The sequence below is a fragment of the Cyprinus carpio genome, chromosome A12 (genome assembly GCF_018340385.1).
Source record: "Cyprinus carpio isolate SPL01 chromosome A12, ASM1834038v1, whole genome shotgun sequence".
NCBI lineage: Eukaryota > Metazoa > Chordata > Actinopteri > Cypriniformes > Cyprinidae > Cyprinus > Cyprinus carpio.
The window spans coordinates 21088508-21106227 of NC_056583.1; the positions used below are offsets into that span (position 1 = coordinate 21088508).

Below are 17720 nucleotides of genomic sequence, written 5' to 3' on the forward strand. Positions count from 1 at the left end.
CATGCCCCTGGCTATTATTCCGCGTTCCTGGGTGACATACAGTTGCGCCAAACCAATCAGTGAACAATAATATCTAACGGGGGGCGGGGCTACGTCAAATAGAGTATATACTATTCAACGAGAAAGCACTGAGCGCGAAAATGAGTCTTGCCAATGTAATTTAAAGGAATAGTTCACCTCAAAATAAACATTTATTATTTGCTCTCAGTCTCGCCCTTATCGTACTTTATTCCACACGTGAAATTGGAACCTAGGGTCTTTTTTTTTTTTTAACCCTGCTGGTTATCGTGTTGCAATATTCTCATTCTTAATACTTTTACAATGTAACGTACGTTTGTTAAACCATCGGTTAACATTCTTCTGTAATTAAAGTGAAATAATTAAAGTGAACGGGGACTTGAAGAGTGCATCATAATGTCACAAAACTGTCATAAAAATACTCCGTATTGATTAATGCGTGTGCTGATACCAAGTCTGAATTCTGAAATCGTGTAACGGTTTAGAAGAAGAATATTCAAATGAAAAGATTCAGGTTATTTTGTTTCCACGTACTGTAAATCTCACCTCAGAAAGATGGAAGAAAGCAAAAAAGGTGACTTAAAATGTAATATATTATGTATAAAATTCAAATGTTTATATATTTAACAAACGTCTTAATATTCAACTCAATATTTCTCCCATAACTGTCTGTGTTCGATGGTAGTGATATCGTATATTGTTTAGTAATGTTTTGCTTCAGTACGGTGTCCTGATGGAGGGCTCGAGGATCGCTTAGTAATGTCTGGCAGCATGGCGAACCTCACGGACGCGACATCCCTGCAGCAGTTCGAGGAATTATTAAAAAAATAACAGCAAAAGTGAGGATGAAAAATTCTTCCTTGTGCAAGTCTGTCATGAAATTTAATTAATTTCGAACAGATATGTAACTGATTTAACACATATACACGGGAATTAAACGTTCATAGAGTTAGTTTGATCGATGAGAATGAAATAACCGATGGGCCTGTTCGACAGACTAACCTTAAACTTAAAGTAAATGTGATGTAAATCTATATCGATGGATTAATATGATCTAAGGCAAATGATTTTGGACTGATTGTTTTAATATTGTATTCGATTGTCAGCTCTCTGGAATATTTGTTTTTTAGAAGCATTTGAGAATTAGGATATTGGGTCTTTTTTTATATATATAATCAGACTTTTTAGGCTGAGTTAGGCTTTGTTACTATCTTTCTCTCCCCTCATGTCAATCAACCATGTATGTCAAATCTGAAATTGCATGGGTCAGTTGATTTATCATTTGAAATACAGGTAACGTTAGATCTGTTCATCTGGTATTATTGCTGAGGAGCATTAAAACAGGACAATTAAATAATTAAGGTGCAGGGTTCTCCCAAACTCCTGCAGAGTTTAGCCTAACTCCAGTTTACCTGAACACATCTGCCTGGAAGTTTCAAGTAACATATACCTAGTAAGACCTTGATTAGCTGGGTCAGGTGTGTATGAGTAGGGTTGAGAGCTAAAGTCTGCAGGGACACCGGGCCACTCCAGGAACGAGAGTGGAGGACCCCTGGTCGTAGAATTACACCAAAGATTCACAGAACCTGTACTTCAGGATCTACATGGACTTGCTTTAAAATCTGTAATTTCCAAAAAAAACAATCTTCCCTAAGCTCAGTTTCTGTGATCCAGGTTTATTTTAAGCTCAACGTCATTACCTTATCTGTATTACCAGGTCCCTCACGTTGTCCATTTCCCAGGCCAGCATGGGCTCCTCCGCAGTGTTCGCAGATGAACGTTGTGATGGCATGAATTAGCCAAAGAGCACAAACACACCATGTTTGTGAAGGTATGGGGGGGGGACTGCTGACACTCACAGCCAATTCTGGAAATCGTTTTTCACCCAATAACCATTCATGCATTCATTGTGTGCCAAATTGTGGTTTAAATTGCCATTGTGATGTGTAGTTTCTTGTATCATTAGCAGGAAACTGGTTAAAAAGAAAGCTTGTTTCCAGACGAAGTTTCCCAAGACTCCAATCGCCCCAATCACACCTATGGCTGTGATTGCCATATCACTTTCAGGTATCCATGTGCATCTTACAAAAACTACTAGGTTTACCAAGTGAGAGAAAGAATAAAAATAAATAAACTCAATGTAAGTTTACAGAATTGCCAGTTTGCATAAAGGCAAATGACATAAACTCTTTCAAGTTAAGTTATTAATGGAAATATTGTTATTTACAATTTTTTTTATCAGAAATTTGAACAACAGACGTAATTAATTTTAACAATCAAATTGCTCAGATAATACTATTTAAGGTCTATTTTTATGGGAACATCTATTTACTCAGTCTTGGGTATAAAATGCTTAATACTTTAATAATACTAGAATCAAACTGCATTGGATTTTAATTTAATATTTTTAATTTAATTTATATATATTTTTTTATTTGTCATTAAAGTCACGTTGACCCATCTGCACAAAATGCATGATGTGGTTTGATACCTGTTTGAAAAAGGCCATTATTCTTGAAAATGTCCCTGTGTGCACTGGTGATCTAGTGGATGGTGAACGGGCTCTAGTTCCAGTAACACGATCCCAGCTGCTCTCCTTCCGGCTCCAAGTGGGAGCGCAACCTGAAATGGCCTCAGGCTCTGAAGGACTGTACCTTCCTCCTGACCTTAAACCAACAGAGAGAAATTTTTCCTTCTGTTAAGGGTTAATACTGCCTTTCATCACCACAGTCAGCAGAGCAGAAAGAGTTCTTCAAGCAAAAACTGCCCTGTGGTATACATGCTTATATGTAATAAATTATGTTTAATTCATTAGAATACGTTCAGAATTGGAGAATTTTTCTCTGTTTTTTAATTGGAGTTCTTTTAAGGAAATTCCTTTTTCAAGCACAGGTTATTTGTCCAAGTAAAATTAATTTCAATTATTGACATCCTCATAAGATGGGAAATTCATTATGAAGTGTGTCCAAACATTTGACTATCATCATTTTACATGTTATAGGCTGTGGCACTGGAGTTTAGATGTGTATTAGTTTTCAATTGCATTGTGACATGTTTTTTGTGTGTAGTGTTTTTTTTTTTTTTTGGTCATAAATGGGGTTTTTAACAGCCAGATAAACTGTCAGCACGCTGTGTTATGTTTGACATGTTGATGTGTATGATGTATAAAGCATCATTAGTACAGTAGTTCTCTCTCTTCTCTCTCTGAGCTGGAGGCAGAGGCAGTCCCGGAGGTTTCTGAGAAGTATGAGATCACTCTCAGTTCCCCAAACCTTCCATCTTCTCTTCAAGGTAAAATTTCCACGTTTGACTTCAGCTGTGCTCAGATTTACCTAAAATTATGATTTTTTTTTTTTTGCAAATAATCAAAGCTCAAGTTTTTTAGAGAGTAGGAGGTTAATTCTGCCCGCAAATAGGAAAACAGTATCTTATATATGATTAAATGATTTAAAAACCTTTTAACAGACTGCATTCATTGATCAAAAAATACAGTGAAACTGTGATATTAAAATATGTATTACAATGTGAAATAACTGTGTTTCTATTTAAATATATATTTAAAAATGTTACTTTTTCATGTGATCAAAGCTGCAGCATTACTCAAATCTTCAGTGTCACATGATCCTTTAGAAATCATACAAATATGCGGATTTGATCATCAGTGTTGGAAACAGGTTTATAGTACTTAAAGTTTTTAAAATGGAAAACGTGATTATTATTATTATTATTATTTTTTTTTTTTGTGTAGGATTCTTTGATGGGTAGAAGGTATAAAAAAAAAAAAAAAAAAACAGCATATATTTGAAGTTTAAATCTGATTTCCTTTCAGAATGTTACAGTGTTACAAAAAAGTTGCATGAATTATTCTGTTAAAATTGTATTGTTTATCCAAATTTGTTTTATTTATTTTTTGCTATTAATCAGAAATAGACCAGGTCACAGAAGTAAAACTGTTTCCCAAAACATTCAAAGTGACTTATTTTATTTACAAATGAAACAATTTTGTATGTAAAAGTGGTGACTTACTATATGACTTATTGATTTATTGAATTTGACTGGATTATGAATGTTAGGCTATAATATTATTGGTTAGTATTAGTTTTTCTCGCCCACACAGCATTAATTACATCAGCAGAAAAATAAAAACACTTTTTTTAGAATTACATGCACTTAAGAAATATGCAGAATAAATTTAAAGACCAGTCAAATTTATAAGTAATTGAGTTTTTAATTTCACATTTTCTTTCATTTTTATATAGCATGAAGTTCACAAATACGCTGTGTGTTCTTTGTGTTTCATAAGCATGCTGATCTGTGCCAGGAATGTTTTTCTGTGCACACAGCTTTTATATTGTGTGTTAGGGTGCTGTGATAGTGTTTGGCATTATTTAGCAGAGGCAGGCAGGGGTTAGAAAAACGGAGCTGTTGGGAAGGTTGAGTTTTAACGATCAAGTAAGGTGAGCTGCAAAATCTCCTCGTGTTAGAATCAAGCAACTGAGGAAATAATCGGAGGTTAAACAAACACACCGGGCTCTGGCAAGACTTTCCCTCTCTCGTCGTAACATGCCAAAGAAGCAGGAGAGCCCGCGGCCTGTTTCTCTCTCTCCCTGCAAACAATCTAAACAAACTGGCAAGCATCCTAAAAAATTAATGTCTGTTTTTTTTTTTCCCTCCCTCTCATCTATCACTACTCACTCTTGAGTGTTTTTTATTTAGGTGTTTACTGACAACCCTTAGGGCGGTGAGAAGATTGACAGGTTGGATGGTGCGCATGCCCCTGAGCTGACCAATAAGGTGCAGCGGGCTGGGGTCCGGTGGGGGGCGGGGCTGCCAGGGCGGGGGACGTCCCTAAAGAGGATCTCAACGAGAGACTGAAGAGGCTGATCAAACGCGCCACCATGCATGCGCTTCATGAAGGGATCGCCCCAGGAGCCTAGCTGGTGGTACGCCCACACGTGTATACTCAATCGCATAAATTAACACTGGTGTCAGCAAAGGTAGTTCGCGCAACGTTGTGGCGATGGAGTGAGGACCAATCAAATTTGCCAGGAACGGGATGGAGAGAGAAGGACATTGCGGTCTTTCTTAAGGAGCGATGGACGGTCTGTCTGGATGTGCTGCTATATTCAAAGTTTCCAAAAAATTACAGTCTGGCTCGGTTTGACCCAAAGATTCTTGATCTGATTTAAAACAACAAATTGTTGATCTGAAATCGCTCCCCTTGGCAGTCAATGAAGATTCTGTAGCATAATGCAATGATGCATTCAGTTACTTTTTTGGCAGGTTGGCAATCACCACACTGTTGTTTAATCAATGGTTGGTTGCTAAGCAGTCAGTCTAATTAGGAACATATTCTGTTGTTGTAATTCAAAGGTATACTCATTTAAATCCTCACAGTGGACAGATTGAGCACTTACTACTAGCGTTTTAGTCTTTAGTGTGTTTAAAAACTGTAGGCTGTCAGCTTGATCGTGCCCTTTATTTCTGTTTGATGCGTGTGATTTTCTGGGCATGGCTTTTTCTTCACTCATGTTCAAAGATGTGGTGGTTAACGTTGGAAAACATCCTCGTATTAATTTCACCCATTCAAAAACAAAATACGGTTGATAGTGCCCAAAGTGCATATTGCGTAATGGACTGAGGGCACAGTTAGCGGCTGTGTAGTTAAAGAGGAAGGTCTGGGGAGGAGGCAGGAGTTTTTGCCATTCCTGGCATCAAAATAACAATGATATTGAAACTCTAATCTCAAACGTTGATGGTGAGCTTTCAACGGCTGCCAGCTCCTCAGCTATGCTTTATTATAGAAGATCCTCAGAGTTTACGCCGATTCGTCTCTGAGCCCGGAACCTGTTGCTCGGTGACGCTGATGTATTTGAAGCTGCCACTAGGTGTCAGTGGTGGTCGGTCCGGCTCGGCGATATTTCTAATGCTGAAGCTTATTGATGTTCTATTTCACTTGGCGGATTCCCAAATCAAGAAATCATGCACAGAGATGTGAGGCCATGCCTGTCGTTAGCATGCATTGGGTTCCTAAACGTAAACACGCTCTTCGTTCCAATGCACGCGTAGTTAAGCGACAAATGATTAAAGTGTTCAGCTAACGCTAACTCTAAAGGAGTTATGCATGTCAAATTAAAAGGTTAGGGGTCCATGTATCAATTCAGATCTCTCAGCCTTTCTCGCTCGGAGTGGGTTGTCCTTGAAAAGAGGAATGAGGCTGTAACATCGCCCCCCTCCTGGAGCGGAGTCGCGCCAAAAGCGAACGGTCTTCGGCCCCTGTAGGGGAAGGCATAGAGGGAGAAGGAACTCGGCAATCAAATGCAGCATGTCTGGTGGAGTTCGGCCGGAGCCAGAGAAAGCAGCTGCCCGCTTGTTTGCCTGCTCTGATAGAGTCGAGCTAAGAATTACCAGCAAATGCATAAGCACAAGTGAGGCGCCTGGAGCTGTTTTATAATGAATTCCCTCATGAGCCACAACAAGATGAAAATGGGTGTTTTACTGCAGGGGCTACACAGACTCTACACATCACCTTGCACATATTTCTCTCTCTTACTCTCTCTGATCTTGTTTCTTTCTCTCGCTCACTCCTCCTTCTGCGCCGCTTCTCTTGCTTCTTGTTCTCTTTGTCTCCTCATATGATATCACACCTCTCTCTCTTTTATCTTCTCTCATTTTTGACTTGTAGTAATCTCATATGAACAGAACTATTTTAAAATTCAGAAATCAGAACGTTTTATTCTACAACTGTTTTAGCTTGTGTGCCCAATATTGCGTGAGTAGCTAAAATGGACAAAACGGTAATTATGTTGGCAGATGGCCAGGGTAGCTCTGATTGCTTGATAGTTCAACTCAATGTGTGACTAAAAACCACTACAAACAGAAAACAACTTTGGTTGCCAATGTAGCAGGGTTATTAAACTAAAACCATAAAAAAAAACTTTAACTGGAAAAAAAAAAAAGTATAAAAACGCTTAATTTTATTCAGCTAGTTTTTTCCAAGGCAACATCTGTCATAGTAGTTTAACATTATTTACTACTAAAATAATAATAATAACTATATTTAAAAAATACATTAGTAAAAACCATATAATAAATGTAATGACCTAAAATAAAATAGACAAAAGCACAGCAGAATTACTAAAACCTTAATTGATATTAAAATGGAATATATATATATTTTTATATATATATATATATATATATATAGATAAATATAAATAATAAATATATAAATGAATTTACTAACTGCATTATAGTGACATAAAAAATTATTTTAAGTACATTTATCAGTTTCTTTGCTTTTAAAAAAGGTTATTTCCTCCAAACTTTAAAAAAACAAATGCAAGATAGTAAAATGTACCACAGGCAAGCCAAACAAAGTTGACTTTGAATAAAAGAATGCAAGGATAAATGACAACTTTTCTCATTGTAGTGACATTAAAATATAAATAGCTTTATTTGCTTTCATAAAATGTTTAGTTTCTTTCTTTAAAGCTCTTAAATAAGTGCAAGATAGTAAAAAGCTCACAAGCAAACTAAACGGTGAACTTAATTTTAATAATAGTTTAATAATAAAATAAATTGATTTGAATTTTGCAATGACAAATGAAAACATTAGTTGTCATTGTAGTGACATTACAAATATAATAGTTTGCTTTTATAAAATAATTTAAGTTTCTTTAAAGCTTTAAATAAAGTGCAAGCTAGTAAAAAAGCACCCTGCTGTAATGATGCATTTTTGTTTAATTGTTGTAGGTTTTAGTCGTCAGATTGTTCAGATTTTGAAGGACCACGATGTACAGTACAGCAGTTTTGACATCCTCTCAGATGAAGAGGTCAGACAGGGGACTCAAGACCTACTCCAACTGGCCCAACTGTCCCCAAGTGTACGTCAACGGAGAGCTCATCGGAGGACTTGACATCGTAAAAGGTACGAGGAGGAATCCCATTGGTGGTGAGATACGAGAATAAATTTTAACATAATGGACTGCATTCAATGAAAATCAGGGCATGGCAGTGTATTTTAGACATTTCCCTATTTTTCCAAACACAGGTTTCTTCATCGCTTTGATGTTTGTGCATTTTATCCCATGGCGTATTATCTAAAGTGTTCGTGTTTTAGGAGTTTTGATGGCGTGTGTGTTCTCGGCTAGCTGTTATTAGCTTTATGTTGCTTTACATTCCCAGCGAGTCATACTGCTTAAAGCAAGCAGAGCACGTCCTGCTGAGAGAGGAGGGCTGGATTAGCCCAGCATCCATCCTCTTTTCCCCTCTCTAGAGGCCCTTCCTCATATTAAGATAGTGAATTTACCTTTACAGAGAGGTAAAGTATCTCAGCAGGGAGCTGTTAGTTATGAAAGGAACGTGTGCATGTGTGAGTCAAGTTGAAAGGGATTGGGATTCAGAGATATTTTATATCCTCCACAGGAGCTGGTCGAGTCTGGTGAACTTGAGAATACTTTCCCCCAAGACCGTCTCACTGGAAAGCAGGTAAAGACATAGATACACCCACGCTTGCTCAAACACCCCCTTCGGTACGACTGGACTGTTTAAACATTCTCTTTTCTGACAGGCTGAAAACTCTCTAATCAAATAAATCAACCATCATGCTCTGTCATGAAAAGGCAAATAAAGAGGTGAGTGAACTTAAATGCTCTCTTTTTCCTTCCCTTTCTTTCTTCTGAAAAACCCAGTTTGAAAGAGTGAGGAGGAAAGCAGGGGGGCTGTTAAAGGGATAAATCACCCCCAAAAATGAAAACTCTTATTCAAGCTATTGTTATTTCCAAACCATATGCTTGATTTTGATTTATTTATTATTTATTTTATATATATTTTAATTAAATATGTGCACTTTTTTTCTACAACAGCTTCATAGTGACCATGTAGCGCATGCTACACAAGTATATATAAAATATATACTTGTGTTATTTTAAAAGTGTTATTTAAGTTTTATGCTCTTTTAAAGTATATATATATAGTATATATATATATATAGTATATATATATATATATATATATATATATATATAAGATATATATATATATAGATATATATATATGCATGCTAGAATACCTTTTATATATGTTCAGTTTCATTTTTAATATTAGTTTTAGTAATTTTATGTGATTTTGTGCATTTAAGAAATATTTTTTGTTTTTGTAAAAATATTAGTTTTAATTTTACTTTAATTTTTAGTTTTAATTGTAGATGCAAGGCAAAAATAATAAAAAGTTAATCTGATATTTATATTTTCTTTTGAACTTTACTAAAAGATGTGTTAAGTAGTTTTAGTTAAAATTATAAATACAAACATAATAATAATAATAATAATTATTGTTATTATTGTTATTATTGAGTAATTTAAAGAACATTTTTTTAGAGAAGTTTTAAAGTAATAATGTGAACATTCTGCTTAATTTCTTCTTTTGTGTTCCACTGAAGAGAAAATGTAATAATTAATTGTATTTCCATAGTAGATGGATAAATTGATGAATATATTGTTAATAAATAAAAAAAAACTTTGTCTATAATTATTTTAGACCATCATCAAGTAGATATTGCTGTGAAAACATTCTGCAAAAATGTCTTCCTTTTCTGTTCTAATGAAGAAGAAAAAAGTCATGTGGTGGGTTTTGAAATGACATAAAGGTGAGTAAATATGATTAACAGAAACAACGAGTATTTTTTGGTGTGAACTTTCCTTTACAGTATAAAAAAAAAAAAAACATTCTCAGGGATAAAGCGGTGCTGGAACTCAATGTCAGGTGGCTCTGGCACGAGATAGAGCTGCAATCTCTTTCTTTAATGGAGGAGAAAGGACCCCCTCACCTCCCTCCTCATAACTGTATTGATCTTTAACACTCACACATGAAAGACATTCTTTGCAGTAGTTTTTAAAGTCTTTCCTCATGAGACCCCCTCTTTGCTCTCGTCTGACTGGCTTCTCTGTATATCTTGTTCTATTACACTCCTCTTTCTCCCCTAGTTATCGAGACGCACTTCAGAATATCCTTGTAGGTGGTTGTAGTTGTAAGTATGGTTCTGTGCTGGTTTGGGCCCAGAGGAGCCGCTCACATCTCATGTACTCTGTTGAGCTTCTCCAGTAGTCTGCATGTGTTTTGGTGGAGTTAAAAACTTGCTTCCTCTGATTGGCTTTCAAGCGCAGGGTTCGCTTTACTCCAGCCTTTTCATGATGTGAAAGATGTTTGTAGAGTTTTCACCCTCTTAACTCGTGTCTTTGTGAATACTCAGACTGCCAAATGTGGATTCAGCAACGTCAGATACTTGAAATAATGAACAGCACGGGGTTGAGAGGCTTTTACATTTCTAGAATCTACTAAACATACAGCGTAATCTAACTAAGATGGACACTCTTTTGGATAATGTTCTTAACACAAATTATGAATACTGAAAGACTGTATGTTAATATAGTAACAAATGTTGTTTTTATTAACATTTCAGAGTTGAATACAATACGTTTGACCTATTAGAAGATGAAGAGGGTGAGAGTTTCTTCAGTTTTAAGTTGGTGTTTCCATTTTTAGGTAAATGTTTTCTTGCCAAAGGAGCTTCAAGAAGGATTGTGTTCCAAAAATCTAGTGAGCTCCTTACAAACTGAGAACTGAATAATTAATGAACAGTTAAACAGTTATGTTTACAATATGATTTTTGTTTACTATGTAAATATCCCTAAATAAATAGATTCTTTGTTGTGTTTTTAGCTAAAATGTGCAGTTTTTGATTCTCCACAGGTTAGGCAAGGACTCAGACATACTCCAAACTGGCCGACGTTCCCACAGCTGTACGTTAAGGGGGATCTGATCGGAGGACTGGACATAGTCAAGGTGAAATGCATAAAAGCGGTTAACATGAATCTCCTTACTTGGATAAAGATAAATTTAGAAATATGCACTACAAATAGCACTGCAGTTGTAATGCTTCAGCTGTAATGAATGTAAATAATGCTAGATTTTAGGAATCGATATATATATATATATATATTATATATATATATATATATATATATATATATATATCTATATATATTAATATAATATACATACACACACACACACAGGTTTGAAGAGCAAAATATATTACCTATGGTCAATAATATGTTTTAATGTTTTTGAAAGAAACTCCCCAAGGTTGCATTTATTTGATAAAAAAAAATAATGTGAAATATGAAATAATTAAATTTTAACTCAAAATAACTATTATTATTATTATTTCCTATTGGGATATATATTGAAATGTAATTTATTCCTGTGATTTCTGCAAAGCTGAATTTTCACCAGCCAGGGTTGAAAAGTGCTGAAAAACCGTTATTTCTGTGAAAATTATGATACAAGAATCTTTGATGAAAGTTTAATACACATTTGTTTAAATAGAAAACGTTTGTAACCTTATACATGGTTTGCTGTCATTTTTACAGTAAAAAAAGAAAATTATTTCATCTGCCTGTAGAGATATACCGTGTCCTGCAGTAGGCGTTTTTCTCCAGCAGAGGGTAGATGAAGCTCTGTAACTATAACAGGCAATATGAAGAGAGCCAATGCTGTCAGGACCATCTCTGCACCTAAATGTACAAAATATTTAAAAATCTTAAGAGTTAGGGTCATTGCATTAATTACCCACCCAAATGTTATTTATTTTAAAGAAATATAAAACAAAATATAGCACAAACACATAGCATGAAGAAGTTAGTAAAAGCTGATGGACTGTAAAGGTGTTTCATAATGGATGGGAAATGTTTATCTTGTTAAAAAGGAGCTGAAAGAGAATGGTGAGCTGACATCTGTGTTGAAAGGAGAAAACTAAACCACTTCAGCACTGAAGAACATGTGGATCACATCGCTGATATGCCTGTAACCTGCTCAGTTAACTTCAGGAATGGAGGACTCGAATTAGACTTATTCCATCCAAGTTAGCATTTTATTAGGAAATTACCTAATTTTCAAATTCAATGTTGGTCCTATGATGTAAATCCAAGAAAGCTAAATGTGTTCTAATTTGTTTTTGTTGCATTGACATATTTTAGATCTTGTTCATACCTGGTATTTACATCAGTCTCTGGTAATCTGATTACAAGTGGTCAATCAAGATTTAAAATGTACACTGGGTATTGATGTGTCTTAAATATGTCTGCTGTGACCAAAAATTTTTGCCCAATCAAATATTTTAGAATGAGAATGTCCATCCCATTGCAGCAATTTCAATAAATATGACATTGGACAAAAATAAAGACCTATACATGTATATATGGGTATTTTCTTTTTAAATTGCAAGTAATTTCCTGTTTTAATAACACAATGATTAGATGTTCGTTGGGTAGGCGATGCTTTACTGTTTTCTGTGATGCGTCAGTGTGCATTTGCCTTTATATTTAAAATGTTTATATCAGATTAGATGTTTATATCATGTTAACTTGGCCTTAATGTAAATCCAGTTTTGTCTCTGTCAGTCAGAGCCAAAGATTTGGCATGTAAAACCACCCTGTGTGAATCTGTGCCCTCATTAAAGAGCTCATCCAGCTGCTTTTAATTGCAGGTTGTTCGAGTAGGCCAATTTTTGCCGCCTTTATTTGAGTTTTTATCCTGGATATGACCTCTTTAATGAGAGCGGGAATGATGGATGAATCATTCACGATCACGTCCACTGGTTTTTAATTAATGTCATCCTTGAGCTTTTCAGACAGAGTAACTCTGCCAAACTCTTGGGGACAGGAAGAACTCTCTTATTGTGATTAAAGATCCATAAATATTAATCAGCAGTCAACCCACACCTCATCTGGCTTTGAGCTGAGTGCACGAGTGGTCATTATGTTCCTCTCACACACCACCCATAATTGCAGTGCTCCCATGATAACCTGATTGTTTTTTGTGTTGAGGAAGAGCTTTTAAACATTTCATCACATTTCCCCTCAATAGCACACTCATATTTACTGATGCATTAACTGAAACGTATGGCAACCCCCTTGTTCATAGTCGTGCACAAGCACTACAGGTACACAGAGTTTTATCATACTGCCTTAAAGATTATGAAGGATAACTTTAGCTTATCATCACTATTAAAAACAGTAGTAGAATGGAATTAAATGGACACCCCTGTGCATAGTGTATATCTACAATGGGACTGTTAAGCAAAAAAAAAATATGTTTCTTTTTTTTTGTGTGTGTACTAAGTTATGCATATGCAAATATTTACTTAAACCTTCAGAATAGATAATACATGTAGGTCTACTATGATAGCATATACGCTCAGTTAAAATCCTTCAAGCAATTTGTGCTGTGGTTTAAAGGATTTGCAATGTCTTAGTATAATTAGTAATATACATTTTTAGGTAGGGACTTTGTGGTGCAGTCCTTATGGGGTCTGTAATGGCTGCAAATGGATGAGTCAGATGATTGTATTTAATTACTAATTGGCAAATTCAGTCATCAAATATCCAGGTAAGTATTCACAGGTGAACAGTATTTTATGCTGATTGGACAAACAGGCTTATAAAGACAAAATGCCTGTTTCAGTTTGTAGCTGTTCTGTTTTAAATAACAGAATTGTTTCGCGACAAAGCAGTTTTTTTTTTCCTTCTTTTTTTTGCTATGGATCTGGGGTTGAAGCAGTTAATAAAATTTTTAAGTTCTCATTTCACATGTATTATGTGAATAGTAAACTTTCTTTCTCCCTAGGGTTCACTTATTGATTTTCTTGAAACATGCTGTTGGTTATGAAGGTGAGTGTCATGTTAATGAAAAATGAGACTGTATTAAATAACTACAACACAAAAACAGTAGTAATTTATTTAGATGTCAACTTTCATTGTTCTTATATTCTCTAGGTTGGGTTTCTTAGTGTTCAGTCTCAGAATTGGTCTGTCCACAAGCTCTCCTTCTCTAGGGAAATCCAGTCTTCTGTGTTGGAGGCTCCAGTGATGGAGTGACCTCTAATATGCTTGCTGGGAAGTACCCAAATGTCAGCAGGTCTGTTTTCTTTCACATCAGTATGTAAAAGGAGGCTTTTCCAGCAGTTATGGATCTGTCCATACCCAAAGTGCACCAAGTGTCTTGGACAGCATTTCATCACTGCTACAACTCCAGGTTTCCTCCAGTCCAAATACCCAGAAAGTATTTAACAAGGCTGCTAGCGGGAAAGGTCCCTATACCCAGCCTGCTCTATCTTCTCAGTATGGCTCTGGACTGCAAAGTTTCTGCTCAACTTGCTTCCACACCAGTATGAGGTGGTAGTTACAGTGGCTCATCCCAATCCTGTCAAGCTTAGTTTCTCACCTCATGTTTTTGCGCCACCCACCAGTTATCAAAGCTCCTCCAGCTCTGGCCTTAAGTTGGGAGGAACCTCTAGTCTGCTTTCATCACATAGTAGCTCTTCCACAGGGTCATTGAGCAGTTCCCACCGTCTCTTTACTTCTACTTATCAGGGCAGCTCTGAGCCACAACTGGCAGGAGGTTCTGCAAGTGGTCTGCTCACCCAGTCTTTAAGTACTGAAAGTCAGAATACCCCCGGGGTCCTTGTATGCCAATTTTGCTGCCTCACCCCTAGGTTTTAGCCAGTCTACCTACCACTGGTCAGAGCTCTTACAGCCAGTATACACAGAGCAGAGTTGGCACTCAGCTGACAGCTTCCTGTCATTAGTTACCTGGACAGGGAAGTATTTATGGTTTGTCTGTCCAGCCTCAAGGTACCACTAGCCAGCATGCTCCAGCTTTTTCCCTTGGGGCAAAACTGCCTGTGTCCAGTCAGTACTATCAAGCAACTTGGTGTGGTTTCCTTTCTCCAAGCCAGTCATCTCAGGAGTGGAGGCCTTCAACCTCTAGGACCCAAGGATTTCAGGCAGTTTCACAAGGATCTTGTTTATTAAAAGAGCAGCGCTTGGTCTCAGAGTAGGTTCTCTTCACTGTCTTCTGCAGGAGGCTCCATCAGCTCTACTGATAGCACTTCTGTGAAGTCTCAACATGCCTCTAGCCAGAATTTCCTGATGACTTTGGATTCAAGAGTGCCTGAGTACAGTCAAGCTGCCTCAAGTGCATCCTCTGCTCTGAGCCAGACATCCCAGTGAGAACCTTTCACTTCTAGACGGTCCCAAGGTTTTCAAAACTCTGGAGCTATGGCATCACAAAGCAGCTCTCCCTCTCAAGGTTCTAAGCCTCCCAGTAAGTCCTCCACCCTTACCTCAGCAAGTCCCAGCCATCTTGCCTCCAAACAGGAAGGAAGTGGTAGAGATGGTGGCTTATCCATTCAGTTACAAAGTACCTCACATCTGCTTAGTCCTGGGTCATCTGGATATGCTAAGCTTGCTGCCTCACCCCCTAGGTGTTAGTCAGTCAACCAGTGGAAAAAGCTCTTACATCCAGCTCCTGGAGTAGAGCTGGCAGGCTCTAGTCACACTGCACCCATGCAGACAGGAAGCAGGTTTACTGGCGGTTCATTTCTCCAGACGCAAGGTACCTTGCGTGGCATGGAGGAGATCAGTTTGTGGCACTGCTGAGGTGGTATGGAAGCCCAGGTATCTTTGACAGTGTCCTTCAGCTCATCTGTGTGTAGTCTCTTGTTTCTCAATTTCCTTTGGACAATATGGTGGCTTTTTGTTAAGCGTGAGCCAAAATCTGTGTGCATTGAATTTATTTAATATGCAAGTTTCACAATTTGTTGAATTGCTGAAATTAACTTTCACAACATTCTAATTTGAGATGCACCTGTATATTAAGTGTGGTTCCTCCCTGCTTGATGTTTCCAGGAAATCTGCCAGTTAGAGCACCTACAAGTATATTTCAAGCTCCCAGAACTGGCACTCAGGTGGCAGACACTACACTTTATGTGCCTGTACAGTCAGTAAGCACCTGTACTAATGGCTCTTCTCCACAGATGCTAGGTACCTCTAGCCAATATGCCCCTTTGCCCTTGAATGCAAAGTGCTTGTGTACAGTCACAGTGCTCCAAGTGGACCCTCATCGTCTAAGAGCCAACCATCTCAATGGCAGACTTCCTCTAGGTCAGGCATGGTCAAACTCGGTCCTGGAGGGCCGGTGTCCCTACAGAGTTTAGCTCTAACCCTGATCAAACACACCTGCCTGTAGCCCTCTGATTCTAATTAATTGCAATGTTGTTTCACAGCAAATGTTTGTACATTGCTGAATCAAACCTTGAAGTAACAGGTGAGCTAACTCTTTCTGATAACTCATGATGAATGAACATCATGAAGTGGTCTCTCTCTTTGGATTATTGAAGGATACTCAGCTATTGAGTTAATGAACTGAAGTAAAAAAAAAGCCCCACTAAACAAATGCCTCTGTAATGTTTTGATATTAAAAAAAAAGCGAGAGAGAGAGAACTGCATCTGCTCAGGTTTTTAGAAATGAACACTTATCATATGATCCTCAACAGTGGTGACAATTTTTCATACTGCAGTGCATGATGGGAGTTTTTACTATGGCGTTACCCAGCATGCATTGCAGCATGAAACATTTTGTTGATTGTCACCATTGTTGAGATTCATATGCTGGTTCTTCATGTCTCTGTGTGTCTAAATGGTACTGGAGTTAAAATTTTTATATGCATTACATAGATTTAAAATTCATTCACTATAATTATTAGAGCAGCACTTTCTTTGCATGCTGTAGTTTAACAGGGTTGATAACCCTGGGTTGCAGTTACTTGGAGCAAAGGGTTTCAGGCCTCTGGTGCAGCTGTACCTCAGAGCAGCTCAACATCAGTTATCTCAAGTAGTTATGGTTCCACGTATGTCCAGAAAGCTTCAGGCTATTCCAAATCTCCCCAGAGCTCCTCTGCTACAGGACAGTATTCTTCATCTGTCAAGGTCTAAGGGACTGCCATGTACATTTGTACCATGGAATAATGTCAGTGCTAGATGGCATAAAGCATACACTTACTGCCTAGTTAAAGTGATTAGTTAAACCTAGGAATGTGGAATTCTCTAAAGTGTCATTACTTTAACAAATTCTCCCATGTTTCATGTGTGGTGTAAATCTATTCAAACTCTCTCCTGCATTTAAAATATGTAGTGTGGAATCTAGTGTAACTGTTCTTTACTTTTATTTAATTTTTTTTTTTATAGATGGTCTCAAAATTGATAGTTTAGTGTCTCTGGAGTGCAGAACTTTGGGGGAGAAATAGGTAGATTTTCTTTCTTTTTTTTTTTTTTTTTTTTAACAAGCATATCAGGTGACTGTGACCTTGACCTGTCTTTGCTCTGAGTGTCTTTAGTGAGCCTCAAAGTCAAGAGAAGATGAAATGCAGTTTAATATTTCTCTGTCAGAGAGGGCAGTCAGTCAGTGAATGAGCACCAACCCTTTCCTTTTTCTGTTGTGGTCTTGCTCATTCTTTCACACATAAATTTAGCTTTAGTTTAATGTGTTTTATTCGCATGAGGATATGTATATTGCTGAAGTGTTACAATATACTGTGTACATTAATATTGCAAAAATAAGAAAACTTCAAATGATAATGTGTATCCAGCCTCATCAGTTGTGATTCTATGTAAACCTGAATAGTCACTATGCTGGACTCCTGTCAACCTTTTTGATTGATGGTGACCTTTAACTTTTTGCCCTGAGAGGTCAAAGCTAAAAGTAACTTGGGTGGTCCATGATCAAGGGGTCAAACCCCTCAGGGCAAAATGTCAGACATCACCATGAATAAAAAAGCTGACAGGAAGTCCAGCTTAGTG

At 37.1% G+C, this 17720-nt stretch overlaps 1 pseudogene; it reads left to right on the forward strand.

Annotated features, from left to right (window-relative positions):
• The first annotated feature begins 720 nt into the window (after window positions 1–720).
• LOC122147053 lies at window positions 721–12258 on the forward strand (annotated as a pseudogene).
• Window positions 12259–17720: the final 5462 nt, after the last annotated feature.